This window comes from Canis lupus, chromosome 24 (genome assembly GCF_011100685.1).
Source record: "Canis lupus familiaris isolate Mischka breed German Shepherd chromosome 24, alternate assembly UU_Cfam_GSD_1.0, whole genome shotgun sequence".
Classification (NCBI taxonomy): Eukaryota; Metazoa; Chordata; class Mammalia; order Carnivora; family Canidae; genus Canis; species Canis lupus.
The window spans coordinates 19,511,299-19,537,547 of NC_049245.1; positions in this window are offsets into that span (position 1 = coordinate 19,511,299).

Consider the following 26,249-nt stretch of genomic DNA (forward strand, 5'->3'; position numbering starts at 1 on the left):
ATTATGGACAAGCCAATGCAATGCCGTGATTGTCAGGACTGAACGACATGGATAGCCAGGGATTGATTCAACCCAACTCAAAGCAGTTGGACTAGGAGTGGGAAAGAGGATGGTTTTTGGAGGACAACTGGCGCATGGTTCCCAATAGAAGAAAGAATAAATGCCAGCCCACCATTAATAGATGGTCACCCCCCCTAATGAGTGAAAGTAGCTGGGTGGGAACTGGAGCAAACTGGAGAGTGTGATGGGGAATATGGGCTCAGAGCAGCCAGATTTGATTTTTAAAAGACCACAGAAATCTGACTTTGCATTTTTTTTTCATGTAAGTAATTTTTTAAAAGAAGTATTGAGTAGGACAAACAGTAACATGCTTGGGATGAGATGCATCACTTTCTTACCATTATTTTGTGACTTCTTTCTAAATTTTTTTAAAATAAGAAACACTTCTTTTTTTGGGTTTTAAAATTTTCCCCATATGCCATGGATTCTAGAATGCTATTGCTCTGGACTCCCTTTTCTGGACCCATTTCACTTGGTCAATGAGGCATGGCCACATGAGGTGGAAGGAACATGGTGGGGGTCCCAGAGATCTGGGTGAGGATCCCACTGTCCCGGGTGGCTCTGGGCATGCCGCTGCACTCCACGGAGCCTCAGTTGTGGGTTTTTAAAAACATTTATTCATTTATTTTAGAGAGAGAGAGAGAAAGAGAGTGTAGGGAGGGGCAGAAGGAGAGAGAGAGAGGAAAGCAGACTCCCCCCTGAGCGCAGAGCCTAACCCTGAGATCATGACCTGAGTGGAAACTGAGAGTCACATGCTTAACCAACAGATCGACCCAGGCACCCCTGAGCCTCAGTTTTCAATCTGTCAGTTGGGGAGGAAAATACTGACTTCCCTTGAGGGAGGAGAGGATTTGGTAACATGAAGTCTATGATGCCACACCAGAGGTATATGATGCTAGTTGCTGCCCCATCTAAAGGGTAGTGCCTCTGATTACAGTATTCCAGATGTCACCTGAGTGAGGCAGACACCTGTTGAAAGAAGGAAATTTTCCTGATGGTAAGAGAAGGATGAAATTAAAAAAATTTTTTTTATTAAACTATAAGATATGTGCTGTAGAGTGTACTCAATCTTAAGTCTGCAGCTCACTGGATTCTTACATATGTATACGCCTGTGTGACCACCACTCGGATCACAATATAAAATATTTCCAGCACCCCAGAGAGGTGATCATTTTTTTTATGAGCTGTTTGAGGGGATGGAGAGCAAGCCATATGAAGGATTGGAACAAAAATACCACAGACCCTGCAGAGTCCTGATTCTTTGTCCATGTCACCAAGGCCCCTGTGCAGCAATCATAGAGCAGTCGTTGGCTAAGGGATGCCAACATCCCGGTAGCCTTAGAAGAGCGTGTTACTAATAAGCACACCGTTTCCACGACAACGCCATACACCATCAGCAGTGAGGAAAGTCTTGTTATAACGATCATGACAATCATAATGATCTCTCGGATTTGGATCACCCCTCCCCCACCCCCAGCTCCAAGCTCTTCACACAAACAAGCCCAGTGATGGGGCTTGTCTATTAATTAAAGGCCCCCAAGTGAAGACAACAAAAATCCCCATGACAATGCTGGGAACAATGGTTCCCTAATAGATGTCATTTTGGCATTCTTGATTCATGTACTGGGTCCGTGTGGACTTCCATTGTAGCTGTAGGAGGTTTATAACAAAGATGTATAATTACTCTTCTGATATGCAAATTTGCATGTAAGTTGCACTCCCACCCTATTTGTCTTGTCTCTGTCTAACTTAAGCCAAGCCCCATTCTTCTTTGTCCCCAGGACTCCCCTCATTCTTAATTCCTTTTGACGTGAAGTTTGCCATCCGAAAATGTCCACCCGTCTCGGTCTTAAACTCCCCGTTACACGAGCATAGCTCCTAAAGAGACTGCCCTGGTGTCTATGAAATTTGGGAGTGCTTTCTCGTCCCTGGTAAGATCCATGCGGGGTTTGGACTTGGAAGGAGCACTGGACTGAGAGTCCGGGGACCTAGGGACCTGAGTGTGGCCAGGCTCTGCTAACTGGCCATGGGGGTGGGCTTTGAGTTCTCCAGGACAGTTTTCTCTTTTGTAAAATGAAAAAGATTAAAAAGATAATATCGTTAGGGCTTTTGTCATTTCCAGAGCTGACACATAGCACTTGTTCTATATCAAGCACTGAGTCAAAAAATGATGAACAGAGCAAAAGAGCCTCAGTTTCCTCCTTGTCTGACAATGAGGGTGATGGTTTCTGCCCTGGCAGGTAGTGGGGGTCATATAAGAAGACACAGGGACAGTACTTGGCCCAAAGCTGGGTGATTAGTGCTAGTACCCTCCCCACCTGAATCCATCCTATCGCTTGATGAACATTTATTGAGCAACTGTTGTATACCTTGCACTGGGGTAAGGGCAGGGGATTCAGCTGTGATCAAGTAGAGTCCTCACTTCACAGGGCTCACTTTCTGGGGGGAGGGGACCAATCACCTATAAATTAACCAATGGGTCAATATTTCAGGTGAGCATGAGTGCTATGAAGGAGATTAGAGGTACCGGATGCAAGTGATGGCAGATGGGAGGAGTTACTCAGGGGAGTCCCAGAGGCCTCTCTGGCTGGGGGGCATGTTTGACCAGAGGTATGTAGGAAGTGGGGAGAGGGATCCCTGGGTGGCGCAGCGGTTTGGCGCCTGCCTTTGGCCCAGGGCGCGATCCTGGAGACCCGGGATCGAATCCCACGTCGGGCTCCCGGTGCATGGAGCCTGCTTCTCCCTCTGCCTGTGTCTCTGCGCCTCTCTCTCTCTCTGTGACTATCATAAATAAATAAAAATTTAAAAAAAAAAAAAGGAAGTGGAGAGAGGGAGCCTTGTGTGTATCTGGGTAGAGTCAGGGAAGAGCATTCAGGACAGGGGAACAGCAGGTGCATAGGCGGAGAAGAGGGTGCATAGTTGCTGTGTAGAGAAGGGGGGGGTGGAGAGTGAGGGCAGAGGGTAGGAGGCAGGCTGCAGACGCAAACAGGGCAGGTCACAGAGGGCCTCCCAGAACTCCGTCCTGACATACACCATTACCCATGGAATTACTAGAGCCTCCTTTACTCTCCGAGTCTGTTTTGGGTAATATATCATCTCGTTGCCCAACTTATGGGCATGGAAAGGATCTTGACTTTTGCTCGGGGTGAGATAGGAGCATTGGAAGGTCGTAAGCACAGGCGGGACATTACCTGACACAAAAATTCAGAGGGGTCAGGCCAGCTGCCATGGGGAGAGCAGGCTGCAGGGAGCATGGGCGTCATTCTGTGGTCCTGTCAGAGAATGGCACCTTCCAAGGTGTGCAGGAGAGATGCAGAAGCTTTTCTTCCTTGGGATGGAGGGGCCCCAGGCAGAGTATTCTCTTCTTAACAGGAAGTGATGGACACCAGGGCCATGGGCAGGCAGTGGTGTGCCCTCAGTTAGTGGATTGCACTTAAGAAACCAGTCTGTAGGGACACCTGGGTGGCTCAGTGGTTGAGTGCCTGCCTTTGGCTCAGGTCATGATTCCCGGATCCTGGGATCGAGTCCTGAATCAGGCTCCCCATAGAGAGCCTGCTTCTCTCTCTGCCTATGTCTGTGTCTCTCTCATGAATTAAAAAAAAAAGAAAGAAAGAAAGAAAGAAATAAAAGAAAAGAAACCAGTCTGTAGACACCAGCTAGCAGCATTCCACCTGCCCTGCCCCATCTCAGCCTTGAAACAATGTTGCCTTGGTGGTTTGAGCTTTGTGCTTTTGGAGAGAAAAGTCCCTGAATTGGGACTTTACATAAAAGATTCACCATTGGAAAGTGTATAAATCAAATTTTTATAAATCAGATTGTATTTTAATGCACTAGGGAATATTGCTATTCAATTTCCTTATTGATTTTACAGATTACGACACTGTCTCTTGCCTGTTTAGAAACATTTGACAATGGGGCAGTCCGGGTGGCTCAGCGGCTTAGCTCCACCTTCAGTCCAGGGTGTGGTCCTGGAGACCGGATCGGGTCCTGCATGGAGCCTGCTTCTCCCTCTGCCTGTGTCTCTGCCTCTCTCTCTCTCTCTCTCTCTCCCCCTCATGAATAAATAAATAAAATCTTAAAAAAAAAAAAAAAAGAAACATTTGACAAACCCTTAAAAGCATCAAGAAGGCTCCTGTGAAATGAACCAACAGTCAGGGTTCAGGTATCAGACATTTACTGAGCCTCCATTCTGGGCCAAGGCACAGTGAGTGTCAAAACATGTGTGACCTTTGCCCTGAAGGGGTTTCCAGTTCAGCAGAGACCTGATAGAGCAAATAACTGTGAAGAATACATAAGGAGTTACTCTGGGGAGGAATGTGTTGCAAAGGGAGCTTCAGATGTAGAGAACAGAGGCCTGTCCTGATGGCAGTGCTGAGAGGGCTTCATGAAGCCATGGACCCGAAGCTGAGATCTGAAGGAGGAGCAGGAGTTAGCCAGGTGTAAGTGCGGGTGAGTGTAGGGCGTTTTCAGGAGAAAATCAGCAAGGGCAGAGGTCCAGAGGTGGAAGGAGCAGTATGTGGGCAAGCATCAGGAGGAAAGCCAGGGTGCCCATGCTTGATCATGCCAGGCCTGTAGGCCATGTCGTGATGGCCCTATTTCAAGAACAAGGGAGGCAAGTGGAGGATTTCACTTTCACAATGAAGTGACATGGTCAGGTGTGCTGAAACAGTTTTCTGGAACAAGGTGAGGCATTAAAAAAAAAAAAACAAAAAACAAGGTGAGGAATAAATATTTATATATAAACCTACAACAAAGAAAATAATACCACCTTTGGTCCCACCCCTTAGAGACAGCTGGATCAATGTAGTAACACCTCCTCCCAGGGTGGCTTCTCTGCTTATCTCTGAACACTGGATGACATGCTGTCCTCATTTAACGCTATACGTCTTAAGCATTTTTTATACATTCTTCCTAAGTGTCATTTCTAAATTGACATAATCACAATAGTTCACAAATTGGATCTACCGTAAAGTTAACCCAGGCATTTCCCCATGGGTAGAGGGACTGAACATCCCCATCTGCCCGAACATTCACAAGATTATGCCTTTGCCTTGGTGTCATCATAGCGCCTCTTTCACTTCTAAGAGTCTTGAGTGAATAATTACATGGTCCCTCTTCCTAGAGGATGAACATTTGAGTTGCTCATGTTATTATTAATATCATTGTACCGCTGTGGTATATAACCCTGTGATATGGGTGTTTCAGCCAATCAGCTTAAACGAGCAGGAGGGTCACCACCAGTCCTTGCTGAAAACACCCTCAGAATTCACCTCGTTGTGTTCCTCGAACTCCAGACATCCACCTGCCATCTGTCACAGACACACTCCTGGCACCACCCTGTATTTAACGTTCATCTCTCATTCAACTTATTTTTTTTAAAACGTCCGTGAATTGGTTGACCGGGGAAGAAAACTTCACGTCACTACACAATGGGGAAGCCAGTATTAAATTCTGCTAACAGAAGGGGCATAACAACAAATTCAAGGAATAATATGAGGGGCAGCCCTGGGCCAAGGTTAGTCAGGGACAGAAGAAAAGGAAGCTTTGCAAGTGTCAATGGCTGGGAAAGATTCTCCAGCTTTGAACTGAGCCTCTCTCTGATACAATCAGAAGGTTACAAAGAGCATGATGCTTGTCTCCCTCTGGGGTTCTGGTGGAGGGGGTTGCGGGGGGTGGGCAAAGCAGGGCCCAGCATCACCTGGGGGAGCTGTAGTCACTAAAGGCTGAAGTAGCCTCAGATCACAGCCATGTGCGTGCTCACGAGTTTGGTCTTTACTGCCAAGGTTTTTGGCCTGCTGGTGGCGTGCTTCTCCCGGGTGTCCTTGTATGGAGTGCTGCTCTGTGCCAAGCCCTGAGCTGTCAACCTGTCAGCAGACTCGCTGGCTCCCTTGTTCATTCATTTTGGGGACTCACAGGCCAGCTGCCCTTTCTCCTGGAGTCTACGCTTGAGAGGATGAGACAGCAGTGAACCAGGAAAACCCCATTACAACTTTATATAAGTTAAATCCTGTAAGAGCTTTAATTTTTAAAAAAGATTTTATTTATTTGTCTGAGAGAGAGAGAGAGAGAGCACGAGCAGGGGGAGAGGCAGAGAGAGAAACAGCATTCCCACTGAGCAGGGATCCCAATGTGGGACTCCATCCTAGGACTCTGGGATCACAACCTGAGCTGAAGGCAGATGCTTAACCGACTGAGCCACCCAGGCACCCCTAATTTTTAAAAAATTAATAAGCTTTATTTTTAGTTTTAAGATTATAAGGAAATTGAGTGTCAGTACAGCGTTCCTATCTACCACTTCAGCTCCCCCAGTACCTATGGTGTTTGCTATTATTAACATCTCGCATTAGTATGAGGCATTTGTTGTAACTGATAAGCCAAATGCCGAGACATTATTATTTGGGCTTGCTCTTTGTGTCGCACAGTCTGTGGATTTTTACAAATGTGTAAGGACATGTGTCCACCATTATGGTATCACATAGAATAGTAGTTTCACTTGCTAAAAATCCCCTGCACTCCACCTGTTCACCTCTCCAGCATCCCCTCATCCATCTTCTAGTACCCACTGTTCTATCTCCATAGTTGAGCCTTTTCCAGAACATCATATAGTTGGAATCATCCTATACAGTACATATAGTATATATAATGTCCAGTAGGTACCTTTTCAGGTTGGCTTCTCTCACTTAGCAATGCACTGAAGCTTCCTCCATGTCTTTTCGTGGCTGGATAGCTCATTTCTCTTTAGCGCTGAAAGCTTCTCTGTTGTCTGAAGGCACCACAATTTATTTACCCACTCACCTACTGAAGGACATCTTGGTTGCTTCCATGTTTTGGCAATTCTAAATAAAGCTGCTATAAACATCTATGCTCAGGTTTTGGTGTGGGCAACATTTTTCAACCTAGAGTTTTATTTTTTATTGAAGTTACAATTTAACTACTAAAGTTTTTTTTTTTTTTTTTTTTTTTAAAGGCCTTTGGTCAATAGGGGGTAAGGTGAAAGGGACTGGCTCTTTTGATAATATGGTCAGAGAAGATGATTTTCAAAATAAGACCTCAAGGGTGGGTAGGAGCCAGTCATGGCAGAGGCTGAGAGGAGAGCATCCCCAGAAGAGGGACGAGCAAGGGCAAAGGCCCTGAGTCAGGAAGGCACTGGGGTGTGAGGAACAGCAGAGGCCAGTGTGACCTGGTGCTGGCTGAAGGAGGTGGAGAGCTAGACAGGTCTGTAGGCCACAGTGGGCATCCCAGATTTTATTGCCAGTGCTCTGGGAAGTCATTTGGGACCTTAAAGTAGGGGGTACAGGGCTGAGAACTGCAAGGTGCTTGTAGATATTATCCCAGGGGGTCTCCCAGCACCCGACAGGGGCAGAACACAGTCTCCATTTGTAGATCAGAAAAGTGAGGCTCTGAGCCAGAGAAGGCTGGCCTTCCCCGTCTAACTCAACTCCAGGGCCACTGCTGCACAGAACCGGGGAAGAGAGACATGCGGAATCCGAAGGGAAGCCTCTGAATATCTCTCTCCATTGCAGGCTGGGCAGACAGCTTCAGAATTCAATTAGGCCATAAGAAGATTAGCGAAGGAAGTCGGCTTTGACCTCCAGGGCGGAGGGTGGGCAAGGCAGGGAGAGGGGGTGTGTGTGTGGGGGGGGGGGGTTGAGGGTTGTGGTTTCAGATTAGACAGAGGAATTAGGTAATGGGTATGGCCAGAATCTAATTGCCCGTAGACCAACCTCTTTAGAGGAAATGGAGTCCTTTGTTGTCATGGTAACCAATTAAAAAAAAAAAGGGTTCAGCAGGTCCATGAACAGCAAGAGAGAGTCACCCTGGACACAGAAGTATCACATCCTGGCAAGCTCTCTGGTCCCCGGGTGCATCAGGACCCATAACAGAGATGGCATAAACCAGATGAAGTTTCTCTCTTGTGAAAAAGTCAGGGGTGGGCAGCCTAGGGCTGTGTTTTACTTATTTAGTTTTTGCTGCATAAACAAACTGCCCCCAAACTTAGTGGCTGAAAAACAACAATTTATTTCTCCTCTTCTGCGCGGTGGTGGGGCCCCTCCCCTGCAGTTTGATCTGGGCTCGCTGTGCAGCTGCAGCCAGCGGGAGGCCGCCGGGGCTGGGTGCTCCCACGTGGCCTCTCTCCGGGGGCTGGCGGGGCTGGCGGCTGGGGGTCTGGGCCGAGACCCTCGCCTCATGGTAGGCGAAGCTGTCTTCCTCGCCCGGGGTCTCAGCTCAGCACTCTCAGAGGGCAGTGCAGAAGCTGCCTGGCAATAGCCCCACCTCAGAAGTCACCCCAATGCCGAACCTGCCTTGTTTTGCTCATCAGAGTCACGGGACCCATCCAGATCCAGGGGAGGGACACACACATCTCTTGATGGGAAGAGAGCAAAGTCACATTGTCAGGAGGCATCGGGAAGGGAGGGATCGTTCAAACACTCTATCACAGGCTCAAATTGATGTTCTGCTCCACGGAGTTATTGGAATCCGGGGGTCCTTCCAGCTCAACACTCCCCCATCCCTAGTGTGCAGCCCTGGCCCTCCGGGTCCAAGGGAATAGCTAGATGCTGCCCACCACCACAGCTGGGAGACTGGGGAAACAATCGAAAAAGAGAGGGAAAAGGACACAAACACCAGCTGGCTTTCCAGAAGGGTTGCTGGAGATTGCCACAGAACGGTTCTGCTTAGATCTCACTGGGCTGATCTTAGCCGCATGGCCCCACTTGGCTGCAAGGGAGGCAGGGAGCCAGAATCTTTGTTCCAGGTGGCCAATGCCCATTCAGAATCTGAGGTTCTATTTCTCAGGAGAAAGGGGAGCGGGGATATGGGGCCCCAGCAGTTCCTGGCACTCTATGAAAGTCTACCCTTGAGATGATACAACGCCCGGAAGGAAATCACACCAGCTCATGTAGGATGGAGAACTGTTCCCTCACTAGGCAAATGCTTATAATCCCACAAAGGGTTAGAAGTCAAACCCACATCATTGTGTATTTGGTATTTAAAGTATTCATAACATTGAAGAGACTTTTTTTTGCATATTAGAGTACAAACAAATTAGCTTTGTGACTCCAATTTAAACTGTGTAATGGATTTTAGACTTGTGATTCTTCTGTCAAGAAGCAAACAAACCTTCTTATATCCCAAATTTATAAATACTACCAAAATGTATAAGAGAGTTTGAGATTCATTGTAGGTATAAGTTTTTAAATTAGATTTTCCAAAGTGGTTTAGATGCTTTGGAAACTTGCTTGTCAGGTCAGGCAATGGGAGTATTTAAGAAAGGAAACCGAATGTGTTAAATTTGTACGTCCTGTGTAAAATGTTGAAGATAATTAACCAAGTTTGCAAATGGGATGGATCATTTAACTGAGTATGAGTGGATTGACCATTAATCAAAAGCCCCCTTGAAAGTGACTGTATAGAAATAGAATAATGGTTTGTAAATTGGACTTAAAGGCTTAAGAATAACTAGATTTTTAAAAAAGCTACTGTAATACATTGAATACTAATTAAACAACAAATATTTCCAAGGAACCTTTTCTGTATACAAAAAAAATCTTCCCCACACCGATATTCTCAAGCTCATTTAAGAGCTAAATTGGAATTTTTGGATGACCCCAAAGTCCCTGTTTATGCCCTGGCCACACAGTGATGCCAGCCTGGGTGGAGAACATTAGGGGAATGGAACTGGCAGGACATGGCACCTGACTGATGATGGGGCAGGGTAGGGGGTGGCAAGAGGAGAGCCATGACAAACGATCTGTCTGCAGGTTGGGCACAGGTGTGTGTGCTCAGACTCCAGGTAAGTGCCCCTGGGAGGATGCCCACTGTCCAATCTCACTCGCCGCAAACTCCCAGGGCTACACATTGACTTTCACTGGAGACTTTCCTCTGGAGCGTGAGAGGAGATCCCAGGGGACCCTCAGGAAAGTGTCAGGGTGGACACAGCAGTCCTCTGGTTAGCTCTGGAAGACAGGGGCTCTGTAAGCCATCTCCTCACTCTGTGCCTGGGAAAGATGAATCCTGGACATACCAATAGTCTGGAAACAACCATTGCCAACTTAGGTAGTCAATGCTGTGGGAGCCATAGCCCATTTCTGGCTGGTGTACCCCACTGCGTTGGGTCTAGGCAGAAAAGTGCCCCTTCTTCACCAAGTCTATCAGCCGAGCCCCAGGCTTGGGGCTGCAAAAGGCCAGCCCCTCATTCGTGTGGGTGCAATTCGCACTCCAGAGCTCACTTGGGATGAGGGCTGAAACTAGTCCACAGCTGAGACCACTTTCTTACTTAGCAACATGGTGTGAGAAGTGGTGCTGGCTGTTCACAAGACTCATCTGAAGGTCAGGGTTCCTCCTGGACCCTCAGTCTCCTCTTCATATTGGGTAGCCATCACCGAAGGTCCTCAGTGTTTGTGGAGTGAATGGTTGAGTTACGTACAGCCCTGGCACACAGTGGGCCATCCATTTAGATTCCGTTGCCTCTCCAGAGGCCCAGTCTCTTCTGTGGCGATCCAGGGAAGTCTCAAGGAGCATCCTGAGCATCCTGCTCCTCTGTAGTGACCTTGCTTCAGTCTTGAGAACTGCATCTGGTCTTTATGGAGATCTTAGGGGGCAGGAACTCCTCGGTCCAGCTCTTCGGGATAGGTCTGCAAAGTTGCTGCATCCACAGGAGGTGGCAGCAGAGAGGCAGGTGGCTGAGAGCCACCTGGTCTGGTCTGGGAGCGCCCCCTCGTGGCTAGATGGAGCAACACACGTTGAGGGAGGTTTTCCCTCCATCCCGGCGGTCTTGTGGTTGTAGACGGAAAATAAGAATTTATGTGAGAGCTCAGGGGCCTATTTAATATAAATGGGCGCTTGTGAGCATTATGATGAGAAGTCTTCTCTGTACTTCCTATTAAAATAGAATGTTCTTCAGGGCTGTCTTTTTTCTTTGGCTGCAAACGATGAAGCAATTTCCTCATTGCAAAGAAGAGGAAGTAAGGCTTGCTGAAGTTCTCCTCAGCAGGGAAGACCGCGAGCTTGGGCAATTGGCTTTCAGAAATTGAAGCCTCACTCAAGAATAAAGCACTTTTCTTTCTCCACCCATCCCATCCTTTCTCCACTCCAAATTTAAAATTAAGATAAAAACAGGACCAATTTATTTTGTCACCTGGCCCTGAAGCTCTGGGGAAAAATTTAAATAATAATGATGGTGATGATAAAAGCAACAATAACAAACTGCAAGTGCTGAGGGTTCTCCATGGAGGCTGAAATGCCTGAGTGGAAGAGCATTTCATGAGCACAGACCAGAATCTGGGGAGGTGCTATGGGTTGAATTCAGCTGCTCAGATATATAAGTGAGCAAGTGTGCTTCTGTGAGAGGGGAGACTAGGAGGGGCTTTGTAATTAAACAATATTCAAGGTACTTCAATAGTACAAAAAAGTGGGGGTGCTGGAGTGACCAGCCATTTGTTGAGCCCCTATTATTACCACATGGCTCTTACTAGTGCATCTTTATCGTAGGCGTGACAAATAAAGGCAATCATCTCCTTCTACCAATTCAAAAACAGAGGCTTAGAGAAGGAAAAGGATGAACTCAAAGTAACATAATTGGAAACCGAAGGCCTGTGATTTGAACCCAAATCTAATGCCAGCTCTAGTGTTTGCCTCTAATGCCAGCATTGGGTCAACTGGTCTACCAACATTCATTCAGTCCTTTTGTATTGTTTTAATCTTTTTAAAGATTTTATTTATTTATTCATGAGAGTCACAGAGAGAGGCAGAGACATAGGCAGAGGCTCCCTGCAGCGAGCCTGATGTGGGACTCGATCCCCGGATCCCAGGATCCCAGCTGCTCAACTGCTCAGCTCAACTGCTCAGCTCAACTGCTGAGTCACCCAGGTGCCCCTGGTCCTTCCTTTATTCAATGCTTACTATGCACCGGAGACCTTCCAAGCAGTGATTACTTGGGTGGCCTGAATTACCCTCATTCTCTACTTTTCTTCATTAACTCGTTCACCTAACCACTTGTTCTTAATTTTATTCATGCAAGTTGTTTACTTATCCATTCATTCTCTCACTTATTTCCTCCTTATTCATTCACTCACTTGATCATCAATTCACTTGCTCATTCATTCTTAGGATCATTCACTTATTTATTTATTTGTTTGCTCATTATTTGCTCTTTCTCTTACTCCATCTCTTCACTTCCCTAATCCTAATTTACTCATTTCTTCACTAATCCATACACTCACTTATGTATCATCCCATCCATCTGTTCTTCCACCTATCCCTCACATATCCATTTATCCTCCCATCCATAACTCATTTCATCCATCCATCCATCCATCCATCCATTCACCTCCATTCTTTTGGGCCTCAGGTTAATCCTGAAAATCAAGAAGTGGTTAAAATCCAGTTCTAACCTCTGCCATACTTAGCATCCAGTGGTGGTGAATAAGAAGAGAGGCCTCACTTCACTGTAATGACAAGGGGCTGGCAGAGCACAGAGGGAATCCTAAGTCATCTGGAGGGTGAGAAGTTCTGGAGGAGAACTAGGCAAAGTCCTAAAAACAGAATTAGCCAAATGGAACTTGTTGGAGGCAGAAGGAATTTCAGGCAAAGGGAATAACTTGTAAGCTTACTTGGAGGCAGAGCAGGGGCCTGCAGGTGTGGCTGGAATTCGGAAACAAATAGAAGGAAGGGCAGGGAGGCAGTAAAGGGTGGGTGTGACTGCCTGTAGCCACATTTGTTTCTCTCCTAGGCTTTGACTTCTAAGATATTTGGCTTTGTACATTGTGAGGATGGCTCTGTTTGGAGCTCTGTCTGCCTTAATCCCCTTCTGGCTTCCATTAGCTCTGAGAGAACAGTCCTGTAGGACTATGAGAAATCCAGGCATCCTCTTATGTCCTTAGTGATAGCCTACCTCTCTATCACTATTACAGCCAGTGGTGAAGAGTTACCGTTAACCCTCATCTTTGTGATTGTATCTTCGAGATCACTGCAGCACAGCCCTCCCTGGGTTCCACTTCCTCCTTCATATCTGAGACATTCCAGTTCTTCACCCCATCTACTTCTTTATTATTAGCCAGGCTGACATTTACCGTAATTTGACTCTCCCATTATTTCTTGCCAGTATCTCTTTACCAACCTCCTTTTTCATCTCTATGCCTCCAGCGGCTTCCTGAAGCCCCCACCCATTCCTCTGCCCCCCAGAGTGGCCTCTCTGAAACTCCAATACCCTCGGTCATACACCCGAATATAACCCTTCAAGGACACCTTTTTCCAGACCAATGGATCAAGTCTAAACTCCCTGGCCAGGCATTCAAAGTCCTTTCCCATCTAGTGCATTCCATTTCTCCAGGCTTGCCTGACCCTACCTTCTTACTTATATACTCCATGCTTACCAAAGCCCCAGGAGCTCCCTGATACATCCTACTCCTATTCACTTTTGCCTCTGCAACACTGGTCCTCACCTGCAATGGCTTTCCCTATCTTATCTTCCCCAGAAGACTCCTGCTCATCCTTCAAAAAATGGTTGGATACATCCATTTACCTTGTCATGGCTGCTATTTCGCCAGTCATCATTTACTTTACTACAAGGGCTTTTTTCCAACTATCTGTCTCCCTTTACTGGACTGAGAGTCCCTGGGAGACAAAGCCTTTTCACAGTCCTCCCTGCATTCTCAGAGCCTAGAACAGAGCCTGGAATGCAGAAGGTGCTCAATAAATCTATAGAAGAATAAATGAATGAATGAACAAAATATCTCTATGGATACCTGAGTCTGGATTGGACTGATGACTCTTCCTGGGTCCTCAGAGATGTGTGTCCAGCCTGGCCATTTAGCCTGCTACCGGAGCAGTTTTACAGACCTTGGCAAAGGTCTGAAAAAATGCTAGGACAATCTGGTTGCTTGGCATTTGGAACTGGCTTCCAAAGGCTTGTCTTCCCAGAAAGGTCTCATCTCTAATGCTGATGGGCAGAACAATGTTCTAAGGGTGGGACAGGCCACCCAGAGAATACACAGCTGCCAGGCTGTCAGTGAGCTGAAGTCTGGAATCAGAGCCAAGGCCCTTGGGAAGAAGGCAGTGGCACATGAAGATTCATTCAAAGGTGCTGGCAGCTGCTTCCCTGGGCTAACTTGATGCTGCTCTGCACTGACATTCCTGTAGCACATGCTGGGAAGTTCTCCCCATTGTCAGCCCCCGGCACAGATGGCCCAGCCTTCTGCTTTGGCCCTATAAGAAAGACACCACACGTCCAAGAGGAGGCAGAGTGAGGACCCATCCCTAACTAGGAAGTGACCTTAGCAAGTTCCTTCACTTCTTTGGGCCTCAATTTATAACTTCAGCCATAACACAAAGGTGACATTAGTACCTACGCTATGGGGCTATTGAAGATTAGATGAGATAATACATCTCAAGCCCTTAAAAAACTATGAGGCAAACAGGAAAAGTTTAATAAGAGTTAGCTGTTATCATTTCCTGAGTCTTTACCACAAGGTTAACAAACACAAGTGCCTAACTATTATGGAAATTTTTTTTGAACCCATGACTCTGAGTTCTTCTAACTGAGACAGCCGGGTACCCCTGGGGTCTTAATTTTTAATCCAATCTGAAAATGTCTGCCCTTTAATTGGGGCGTTTAGAGCATTTATATTTAATGTGATAATTAATATCTTTGGGTTTAAATCCACCATATTGCTATTTGTTTCTTATTTGTCCCATTTGTTGTTTCCTTTCTCTTTTTCTTCTTTCTTTTAAATCAACTATTTTTCATGATTCCATTTTATCTTCTTTGTTGGTTTGTTAGCTATAACTTTTTTTGTTTAAATTTTATTTATATTACATTAAATGTAAATATTTATATTTAAATAAAATTTTATATTATTTTTTAGAGCAGTTTCAGGTTCATAGCAAAATTGAGAGGAAAGTATAGAGGGTTTTTTTTTTAAAGATTTTATTTATTTATTCATGACAGAAGGAGACAGAGAGAGGCAGAGACACAGGCAGAGGGAGAAGAGAGAGGCAGGCTCCATGCAGGGTCTCCAGGATCACACCCCAGGCCGAAGGTGGTGCCAAACTGCTGGGCCACCGGGGCTGCCCAAGTATAGAGATTTACCATACATCCCTTACTGTCACACATGCACAACCTCCCCCATTATCAATATTTCCACCATTTATTACATGTGATAAACCTAGATTGCTATACAAAATAATGCTGATTCTTCTCAGGATCCACCACAACCACCCCTCTTTGTTTCCAGAACCGTAACTAGACTCAGATCCCATTAGGTCCCAACACTTGAAGTAAAAGATGAGCTATAATCCAAAAGAATTACTTGGGTTTTCTAATTTTCATGGACAGAAACCCCGGGAACATGTGTGAGAATGAACACTAAGGGGGTAGGATAATAGTAGAAGGAACATAAAGTTGGATCAGGCAAACTTATTGACATAGGCTCACTAAGCAAGGATTCCACCTTTAATGATGTAGCTCAGGAAGTCAGGAAGGGCTCTAACTGTTTGTTTGGTTGATTGATTGGCTGCAGGATGGACCAAAAGTTGGTCAGCTCACTGTGAATGAATTGGAAATGTCCAACCTCCTTTGGTTTAATGTAGAGATAGGGACTTAGGGACTTGGAGAGATTGGAATATTAGAATGGATTTGTCATTTAAGATCTAGCTTACATGAGGAGGGTCCAGAAGACATACCTTTCACCAATACTCTGAGAAATACATTTGTGAGAGGAGTCCCAGCATCCTTGAAGAACTCCATGATCAGTCTTCTCTGTAGGCCAGACCTCACAGTGGGAACAGAAGCCATGCAACTGGAAAACTTAAAAGCAATGGGAATCCTGGGGTGATAGGAGCCATGTGGCTGCATTCAACCAAGAGCAAGGTGGGTGTGATGACCATAATGGACAGCAGAATCCAAACAGCAATTAGAATAGTGTGATTCATGTTGACCCATGGCATTCCTAGAAGTGAACAAGTATTCATGGTATTAACCGTGGTATTTCTTAGAAGTAAAATAGGAAGCCTACTTCTTACTTGATCTGTATAAGCAGAAGAGTTCTAGGTCAAGTGAACAAGAGTCTAATTCAAATAATAAAACAGGGTCATGTTCCCTCAATTGATCCCCAGACTTGAGTCATTTTACAGACCCAGAGCCCCTTAAATGAAGGGGCAGCCAGGTCCCCTTGAGGAAGTGTCCTGATATACTCCCGAAATTTTATACTGATAATCTTTTCCCAGTCTTCCCTGCAAAGAGACCTACAGCCTTTTGCCCATGTAACTGTACGTCAGGGAAAAAGGAAATAACCAGACCATTCAGGGAATATTGGACACTGGCTCTGACATTAATTCTAAAGACCTAAAATGTTGCTGTGGCCCACCAGTCAGGGTGGAAGCTTATGGAGGTCAGGTGATCAATGGGGTTTTAGATCAGACCTGTCTCACAGTGGGTTCCCAAACCCGACCTCTGGTCATTTCTCCCCTTCTAGAATGTATAATCAGAACTGACATATTTAGCAGCTAGCAGAATCCCTGCAACGGTTCCCTGATCTGTGGAGTGAGGGATATTATGGTAGGAAAGGCCAAGGGGAAGCCACTAGAACTGTCTCTACTTAGGAAAATAGTGAATCAAAAGCAATAGCACATTCCTATTGGATTGCAGATATCAGTGCCACCATCAAGGACTTGAAAGATGCAGGGGCGGTGATTCCCACCATCTCCCCATTCAACACTCTCATTTAGTCTGTGCGGAAGAGAGACAGAGCTTGGACAATGACAGTGGATTATCATAAGCTTAACTAAGTGATGCCTCCGGTTGCAGCTGCCATACCAGATGTGGTTTCATTCCTTGAGCAAATTAACATATCCCCCAGTACTTGGTATGCAGCTACTGATCTGGCAAATGCCTTTTCTCCATCCTTGTCCATAAGGTCCACCAGAAGCAGTTTGCTTTCAGCTGGCAAGGGGAGCAACACACCTTCCCTGTCCTACTTTGGGGGTACATCAATTCTCCAGACCCACATTATGATTTAGTTTTCAGGGATCTTGATCACGTTTCCCTTCCACAAGACATTGTGCTGGTCTCTTATGTTGATGACATTATGCCGATTGGACCCAGTAAGTAGGGAGCAGCAACTACTCTAGACTTACTCATAAGACATTTGTGTGTCACAAAGTGGGAAGTAAATCTGACAAAAATTTGGGTGTCTTCAACCTCGGTGAAATTTCTAGAGGTCTGGTGGGGTGGGGCAGGTTGAGATATTCCTTCCAGGGTGATAGTAAGTTGTTGTATCTGGCCTCTCCTATGGCCAAGAAAGAGGCACAATGCCTAGTGGGCCTCCACAGATTTGAGGGAACATATCCTTCATTGGGATGTGTTAGTGCAGCATATTTACTGAGTGACCTGAAAAGCTGCTAGTTTTGAGTGGGGTCCAGAGCAAGAGAAAGCTCTGCCCCTGAGCCATCTGATCCATTATAGAAATAAGAAAGATAATGGTCTTGAGTATTTCCTCCTTATTTAATTACAAATACATTTGTGTATACACATATTTATTAAGTAAATATCTTTGTTTTCTTTGTTCTCTCATTACCTTATCATGTAACAAAAGATGTTTTGACTCTGTATCAGTATTTAAGTGTTGCTCATTTTACATCATAGTATAGTAATCCTCCCTTACTCATGCTTTTGCTTTCAGTAATTTTAGCTACCCATGGTCAACCACAGTCTGGAAGCAGATGATCCTCCTTCTGACGTCATCAGAAGATACATAGTCACCTAATGCTTTGTCACAAAGCCTGTGTCGTTCACCTCACTTTATCGCATCACGTAGGCTTTTTAGCACCTTCCTCCATCACAAGAAGAAAAAGGGTAAGTATGCTATAGTAAGATATTTTGAGAGACCACATTCACATAACTTTTATTACAGAATATTGTTATAATTGTTCTATTTTATTATTAGTTATTGTTGTTAATCTGGTTCTCTGCCTAAATTATAAATTAAACTTTATCATAGGCATATGTGGGTAGGAAAAAGCATAGTATATCAAGAGCTCAGTGCTATCCACATTTTTAGGCATCCATGGGTGTCTTGGTATGATCCCTGCAGATAAGAGAACTACTGTATTTCAGTTATGGGATGTCAGGAGAAGAGTAGACATCATTCAAGGAAGGACCTTATCTCTTCTTCTTCTTCTTCTGCATTTTTGGTTGTACAGGGTAATTTTGTCATGTTAAATAGAAATAAGACTTTTTATTGCTTTTACTTGGAGATTAAGTACGGCTGAGGAAATATATAAGTGCACCAAGTTGACAAGGGGTAGATTTATACAGTTTCCATGTATATCCTGATGGTTATTTTTATGTGTCAGCTTTATCGGACTAAGGAATGCCCAGAAAGTTGGTAAGACTTTTTTTTTTTACAAGATTTTATTTATTTATTTATTTGAGAGAGAGGGAGAGAGAGAGAGAGAGAAGCACAAGTCCGCAGAGCTGCAGGCAGAGGGAGAGGGAGAAGCAGACTACCTGAGGAGCAGGGAGCCCGATGTGGGGCTCAATCCCAGGACCCTGGGATCATGGCCTGAGCAGAAGGCAGACACTTCACTGACTGAGCCACCCAGGTACCCTGGTAAGATATTATTTTTGAGTGTGTCTGTGAGAGTGTTTTAGAGAAGAGATTAGTATTTGAATTGGTAGACTGAGTAATGAGCCAATGTGGGTGGGCCTCATCCAATCCCTTGAGGGCCTGACCAGAACAAAAAGTGAAAGGATGAATTCCCTCTTTGCTTGAGTTGGGACACCTGTCTGCTCCTGCCCTCAGACATCAGACATCCACGCTCCTGGTTCTTGGGCTTTTCGACTCCGATTGGGACTTGAATAGAGAATGGGTGGGATTTTTGGCAGGGAGACCCTGCCCAGGTTCCGAGGGTATTTCAGGTGTGCAGACACAAAATGGAATGAAAACAAAGACGAGGAAGAAAAACCAGACCACCCTGTCCCAACTTCTAGGGCTAAAACTGTTTTTCTAATAATTACATTGTGACCACAGAAAATAACAAATCACCACAAAAAAATGATCAGGCCTCAAAGGAGGGGTTAACTATAAAGATTAACCAGATCTAGCAACACCTATCTATAGATCACAGGAGTCACAAGAAACAGAGACTCTCACATATTATCTAAGCATCATATCTAGTTCCAGGCCACTGACCTAACCACGGGCAAGCTTCTTGGTAAAGTCCTCATAAAAGGCCAGAGATGAAAAGTCCTCAGTGGCAATCCAGTCGGGACCCCTCTCACTCCCTCCCGAGAGCTTTCACTGTATTCTTGCTTAATAAAACTCTATCGCTTTGCTCATTCTCTGTCCATGAGATTCAGTCTTCAACTCTGTGAGACAAGAACCTCGCTCTCCTGCTTCATACTTACACCATTGGCATCCCTGGTTCTCTTGGGCCTTTATACATTGGTTATATATATCCTACTAGTTCTGTTTCTCTGGAAGACACTGAGTAATATATGCTCATCAGTACTCAGAAGACTCCAGGGGTTCTCTGCTGATCTTCAGATCTTTTGCATGCTCTCTTCCTCTCTTTCTCTCAAGCCTTCCTTCCTTCCTTCCTTCCTTCCTTCCTTCCTTCCTTCCTTCCTTCCTTCCTTCCTTCCTTCCTTCCTTCCTTCTTTCCTTCCTTTCTCTCCCCTCAGTGCAGTGATTACCCCGTGAACTCTAGCTGCCTTGGCCTCCCAGCTACATCTCCTTAGCTCAGGAAGGCTATTTGGCTCCACCTAGGTCTCCCCTCCTGCACTGTGGCTTGAAAACTCTCTCTAGATAGTAAGCTAGGAGGCAGTAGTCAGACTCCCCTCTTTTTTTTTTTTTTAATCTCAAAGATCACTTTCTCATTGTCTCATATCCAATGACTTGAAAACTGATATTTTGTATATTTTACCCAGTTTTTTGTTTCAGATAAGAGGACAAACTCAATTCATGCTACTCCATGTTATCCCATGTTACTTAGCCAGAAGGAAGGTCAATGAATGAGCTCAGATCCCTTCTCAAGGAACCAACACATCTCCAGGTGTTTCCATTGGTCAGCTAGGATGGAGAACTATTGGCCCAAGCCATCCTAATTCCTCTTTAAATTTTATCCAAAAACACTGCATAGTCCAAGCAAGACCTCCCAATGGCTATATTTAGCCCTTGGGTCACCATTTTGAGATTCATTGTCTACCTGTTTACAGATATTCTTTACTTATTTTAACTAATTTAAGCCTCAGAATACTCTTCACACTTTATAGGTGCAAAAATGAAGACTCACAGAAGTCAGGTAACCTGTCAAAGTTGGGAGGTGGAAGACAGGATTTGAACCCAGGTCCACTCTGACTTCAAAGCCACATTGTTTCTTACTTGAAATTCCTCCCCTTCTGTCCTCGTCTGCACCCTCATTGCACATTGTGTTGTATGTACTGTGTTTTTCTTCCCAGCCACCTCACTCCCTGATGTTGAGACTTCCTGATCCCTGTGTTCCCACCCCTCCATGTTTAGCGGAGAGCCTAACTTGTGGAGAGGATAAGGGAATTTTGGTTGAACAAATGACTTCTTTCTCTGTTTGCCTTGTTAATGTTTCATGCTTTCTTGAGTCCACACCTGTCTATTAAGTGGGAGGAATGTTACCAGAAGCACAGGTGGGATTTAAACAGGCAGGTGTTACGTGTGAGAGGTACCACAGGGCTGAGAAGGTGGAGCTATGCCAAGATAGTCGGTTCGTTAGAGGGGAAAAGCCCTGATTGACTTCATGTAAACAGAGCTTTTGAGGGATTTTTTTTTTTTTTAAAGATAAATTATTTGAGAGAGAGAGAGCATGAGCAGGGGGTGGGAGGGGCAGAAAGAGAGAGAGAAGCAGACTTCATTGAGCAGGGATCCTGATGTGGGACTTGATCCCAGGATCATGACCTGATCCAAAGGCAGATACTTAACCCACTGAGCCACCCAGACACCCCTGAGGGATTTTTTTTTTCCAAGTTAAGTCCTAGTATATTGGAGGGGGATAGTCAACTTCAGGAGTCATAAAAAAATTCAAATTAACAAACAAAATGTTAGCATAATTAAAAACAAAACAAAACAAAACATGGATATAACAAAATAGAAGGATAAGATGTGCTCAGAAGCTGCAGATGGCGTTATAAATCAGTATTATTTTTCTGGAAGGTTATTTAGTGAAGCTTATCAAAAGCCTTAAATATGTTCATACCATTTGACTCAACGATTTCACATCTAGAACATTCTATCCAAAGGAGATAATCGGACAGGTGCACCATGATTTATCCATGAAAATCCTCATTGCAGCCCTGTTGATACTGTATTAGTCAAAAGACAGGGACTTGATAAATGCATCAACTTGAAAGACAACTCTGCAGCCTTTAAAAGCAAATACACAGAGAAATAATGACTTGAAAAATGAACGGTGAAAATTATGAACAATGGTTAAGAAAACGCAATTATAAAGTTATATTCACATTAATCATAATTAATACTTGCTGTATGCTTCACTTATGTAATTAACTCATTTAGTCCTTTTAATAATCTTCTGAGGCAGGTAGTGTCCTTGTGGATGTAGAAGCTGGAGGACTGAGGCCAGTGAGTTCCCTGCAGGCAGCTAGTTGGTGGCAGAGCCAGGATTCCAACCCCTAATGCTAAATCCCAGAGGCCAAGACCTTAACAGCCATGCCAGCAGTTCCCCAAATGTGGTCTCTGGACTGGAAGCTCTGCATCACCAGAAACTTGTGAGAAAAGCTAAGTCTCAGGCCCACCCCAGGCCTTCTGACCAAAAGCTCTGGCAAAGTAGGGCGGTGGAGGTAGAAGTGGGGGATGGTCCAGCACTGTGCGCTTGAGCAAGCTTTCTAGGCGGATGTATGCTGTATTTGGAGAACCATTGCCCTATTCTTATACTGTTGCTCCTGTTCTTACGGTGGAATGTCTCTGTATGTACGAAAAATGATGGATGAATTGGTCACTACAATATTACCAGTGTCATCTCTGGGTGGTGGGATCCTGGGTAATTTTGATTTTCTTCTTTGTAAGGTTTTTTTTTTTTTTTTTTTTTTTTTTTGGTCACTTTAGAAAGTTTACAATGAATATTTTGATCAGGACCAAAAAAAAAAAAAAAAAGATGTTCTTTAAAGGTAAGAAAAGAGGAAAAGCCCCAGGGAGAAGGAACTTTGCTTTAAAGCTCAGTGAGTGGATATTGTAGGCCAGTGGGACGTAAAGAAGGAAACAGTTTTCCTAAATCATGTAGAAGCTCAAGTAGCGCTTCTCAAGTGTGTACAAATTGCCAGGGGGTCTGTTAAAATGTAGACTCTGATTCAGGAGGTCAAGGTGGCTGAGAGTCTGCATTTCTTTTTTTTTTTTTTTAAAGATTTTATTTATTTATTCATGAGCGACACAGAGAGAATGAGAGGCAGAGACACAAGCAGAGGGAGAAAGAGGCTCCATGCAGGGAGCCCGACATGGGACTCGGTCCTGAGTCTCTGGGGTCACGCCCTGGGCTGAAGGCAGCGCTAAACCGCTGAGCCACCAGGGCTGCCCAAGAGTCTGCATTTCTAACCAGCTCCCTGATGATGCAAGTCCAGGAACCACACTTTGAGAAACAGGGACCAGAGAAATAGAGGCTCTCAACGGCCAGAATGCAAGCTCCACAAGGGGAAACCTCCTCTGTTCAATGATGTATCCCCAGTGCTGAGAACAGAACAAAAGTAGTTATCAAATCAATGCATGGAGATGCTGGGGATACAGGAAACGGGGTTTTGATCATGGTTCTGCACCTGTTGCCCCGCAGGGCAGGGTGTCGGCTCTGGCCCTCCTTTTCTATGACCCGATGCCTAAGCCCCACTCAGCATGGTCTGGAGCTGCCTGAGATTTTACCTTCATTCCAAAAAGTATCAGGAACTCTGCAAGTCTCGGCTAGGCATTCTGAGGAGCCCAAGGAAAGAACTTAGCAATGAAGAAATCCCTAAGTTGAGGCTTCTGTAGGAACATGAACTCATCCACATAGACTGTGCGCTGCATTTGGATTACAGGTTAGGCTCATAAGCCTGAAATAAATTATATACTCTTCGTATTATTCAACACTGTACTGTATAATAATAAATTATACAGTTATAGGCCTCAGCCCAAGTTATAACAAATTATACCACAGCATATAATTACCCCGCACTGCACCATATAATAATAAATTAGACAGCTACAAACCTAAGTTGTGATTCCAGAAAAGAGATATGAGAATGAATAGGGGCTGTTGATCCATTCCTCTGATTATAATCTTGTTGTCAGACAAGCCTGGGGAGAAAGGGGTCGATCCTTCCTCCCTCTCACTTTCCTTCCTTCCTTCCTTCCTTCCTTCCTTCCTTCCTTCCTTCCTTCCTTCCTTCCTTCCTTCCTTCCCTCCTTCCACATATGTGGATGCCTCCTTGATCCAAGAACAGACTTGGACTTGGAAGCGCGGGCTAATTGGAGCTAATGCCCATCCTCCCCCAGGTTGTCGGGGAGAACCACACGTGAACTGAAAATGTAACGCGGTGCGGTAACAGCTGCCTGAAGAGTAAAATGCTAGAAGCAGCCGGGTAGTAAATGTATTAGCACAGATGTTAACTCCTCACAGCCCTGCAAGGTGGGCACATCATCTCCACTTGGCTGGGGAAATGAGCAGGGCTGAAATGACTGGCTCAGGGTCCTGCGATTGGAACTGACAGGATGGAGATTTTAGCTTAGGACCGTCTGCTGGTTTTCCCTCCTCTAAGGGAGAGGGTGCCATTCCATGGGGTCAGCTTGGAAAGCCAAAATCAAGTCAAATAAAAATTGCACATGACATAGCCTTAGGAGACACCAGGTTGGGGACATCTCCTGGCGAGTCCGGCACAGCCAGGTTTTTCTGCAGCCCTGGAGCAGGTGGCTCTTCCACCTCTGAGCTCATGGGCCTGGTGTGATATTAGAGTGTAATGTTAGTGGGTGTTAGGTACTTATTTTACCCTCCCAACCTTCTGAAGCTGGTATTCTTACACTTACTTTATAGATAGGGAGCCTGAGGCACAGAGGGGTAGCGGCTGGTTCAGGTTATACAGGTAGTCAGTGGTAGAGCTGGAATCTGAATTTAGGCCAAACCCGGTCTCCCAAATCCTTCACTCTTGATGCTATACTGCTGATTTAAAAAAATAAAAAATCTTCAAGTCTAAACTACCTCAGGTAGTTATAGGATGAAAGACCCTCAGGGACTGAGCCCCAGAGAACAGATTCTCACCTGTATCTCACATCGGTCAGGACGTGCATGCGCATTGGGCCACCGATACTTTAATTTTCATCTTTATGTTCTCTTAAGAGGATATTAAACATGCGTAAGCTGTGAATCCCTTGTAACCTAAGCATGTAAGAAGCCCAAAGGGACAGAGAAATGAAGACAGGTGTCTCTCTGCCTGCAGTGGTCAGGGAAGACTCCTGGGAGGAGGTGGCATTAGAGGTATAAAGGGTCAATAGGAGTTTAAATAGCGGGGCAGCCCAGGTGGCTCAGCGGTTTGGCGCCCTCTTCAGCCCAGGGCGTGATCCTGGAGACCCCGGGGTCGAGTCCCACGTCGGGCTCCCTGCATGGAGCCTGCTTCTCCCTCTGCCTGTGTCTCTGCCTCTGTGTGTGTGTGTGTCTCTCATGAATAAATAAATAAAATATATTTTTTTAAAAGGAGTTGGAATAGCATTCAAGGGAGAGAGAGGCATTCAGGGCGAGAAGAGTCAAGGTAAGGTCCTACAAGTGAAAAGAGATTGTCTTTGGGGAAATATCAAGTCCTTCTAGGTGGTTGTGTGAACTGGGCAGAAGGTGAGATCTGGTGGCAGGCCGGGCCCTTGGATGCCTCAGTAAGGAATCAGGACTTTATCCTGAAGGTGATGATGACGAGTGTGGGGACTCTGAGTTCCCTGGGGACTTCATCGTTTCACAATGTAGCCTGAGGAAGAAACTGAGGCCCTGTAAGGACCAAGTGAAGCCTGTCCTACATCCTCCAAGGCTCTCAAATGCTGGCTGAGTGCTTATTCAAATGTTCTTGTTATCATATCTGTGAAGAAGAGGAAGAGGAAGAGGGCATCAATTGGGAGATATAGATGGGGGGCCAGATAAAATACACAGGCTGCCCACACTCAGTTAAATTTGAATTTCAGACAACAAATAATTTTTAATGTAAGTATTCCCCAAATATTCCATGAGATATACTCACTCTAAAAAAAAAGTATCCGTTTTTTGAGTGAAAGTCAAATTGAATCGACTGTTCTGTATTTTTATTTGCTAAACCTGTCAAATCTAGGCAGAGGGGCACAAGGCAATTTTCAAATAAAGTCCAAACTCCTGTAAACCGGTCAGGGTCCCATAGAGAAGCAGAGGCTTCATGAGTGATCTGGAAGGAAGAATTCATCACAGGGCTGTGACCTCATGTAATGGGGGAGCTGGCGGGGCCTCTGCACAGGCTGTCACCTCCACATCTCCTGTGGGCCAGCTGTGTCTATGGATCTGTCACAAAGGAGAGCTGGCACAGCAGGCCCAGGACTCAGAGAAGCTGAAGATCTGATGGGAGCTGCAGGATCCTGGGGATCTGAGCACTGAACCTTCCACCCCTCACCCCTCACCCCTCACCCCCTCACCCGCACACCCTGCCACCTAGATGAACAAATGGGTCAGTGACAACATGCGTGGGCTTTGTACCAACCCTCAGAGCATAAAGCAATGGTGCCTTCTTCACTTGCGTCTTCAAAACCTTGAGCGAAATGTTGCATGGGTCCAGCATCAGCGCAGAACCATACAGGAAAGGATTTCTGGGACACACAGCTCCAACTTGGCTAGGTTGACAGACACAGTTTAAGGCCTTGTGGCTGGTGAAAACCATGATCACAAAGGGAGGGCGCTGGGAGGGCCAGATTTGAGTTCCAGTTCTTGACTGGCTCTCAGATAAGTTGGCTTCTCAAAGGTTGGGTTTCTCACCTGTGAGATGTATAGAAAACTCAGACCTCCCTTACAGAATTGCTGAGAAGACAAAACGAGACAATGAGTCCCATCTAGCAGCTGACATCTCATAAGAAGTTAATGAATAATAATTCCTCTCTGTGTCAAAGACTTGGCTATCCAGCTATTTTGCTATGGGAAAAAAAAGTCCCTCGTCTTAAAAGATAAAATATTAAGAACGG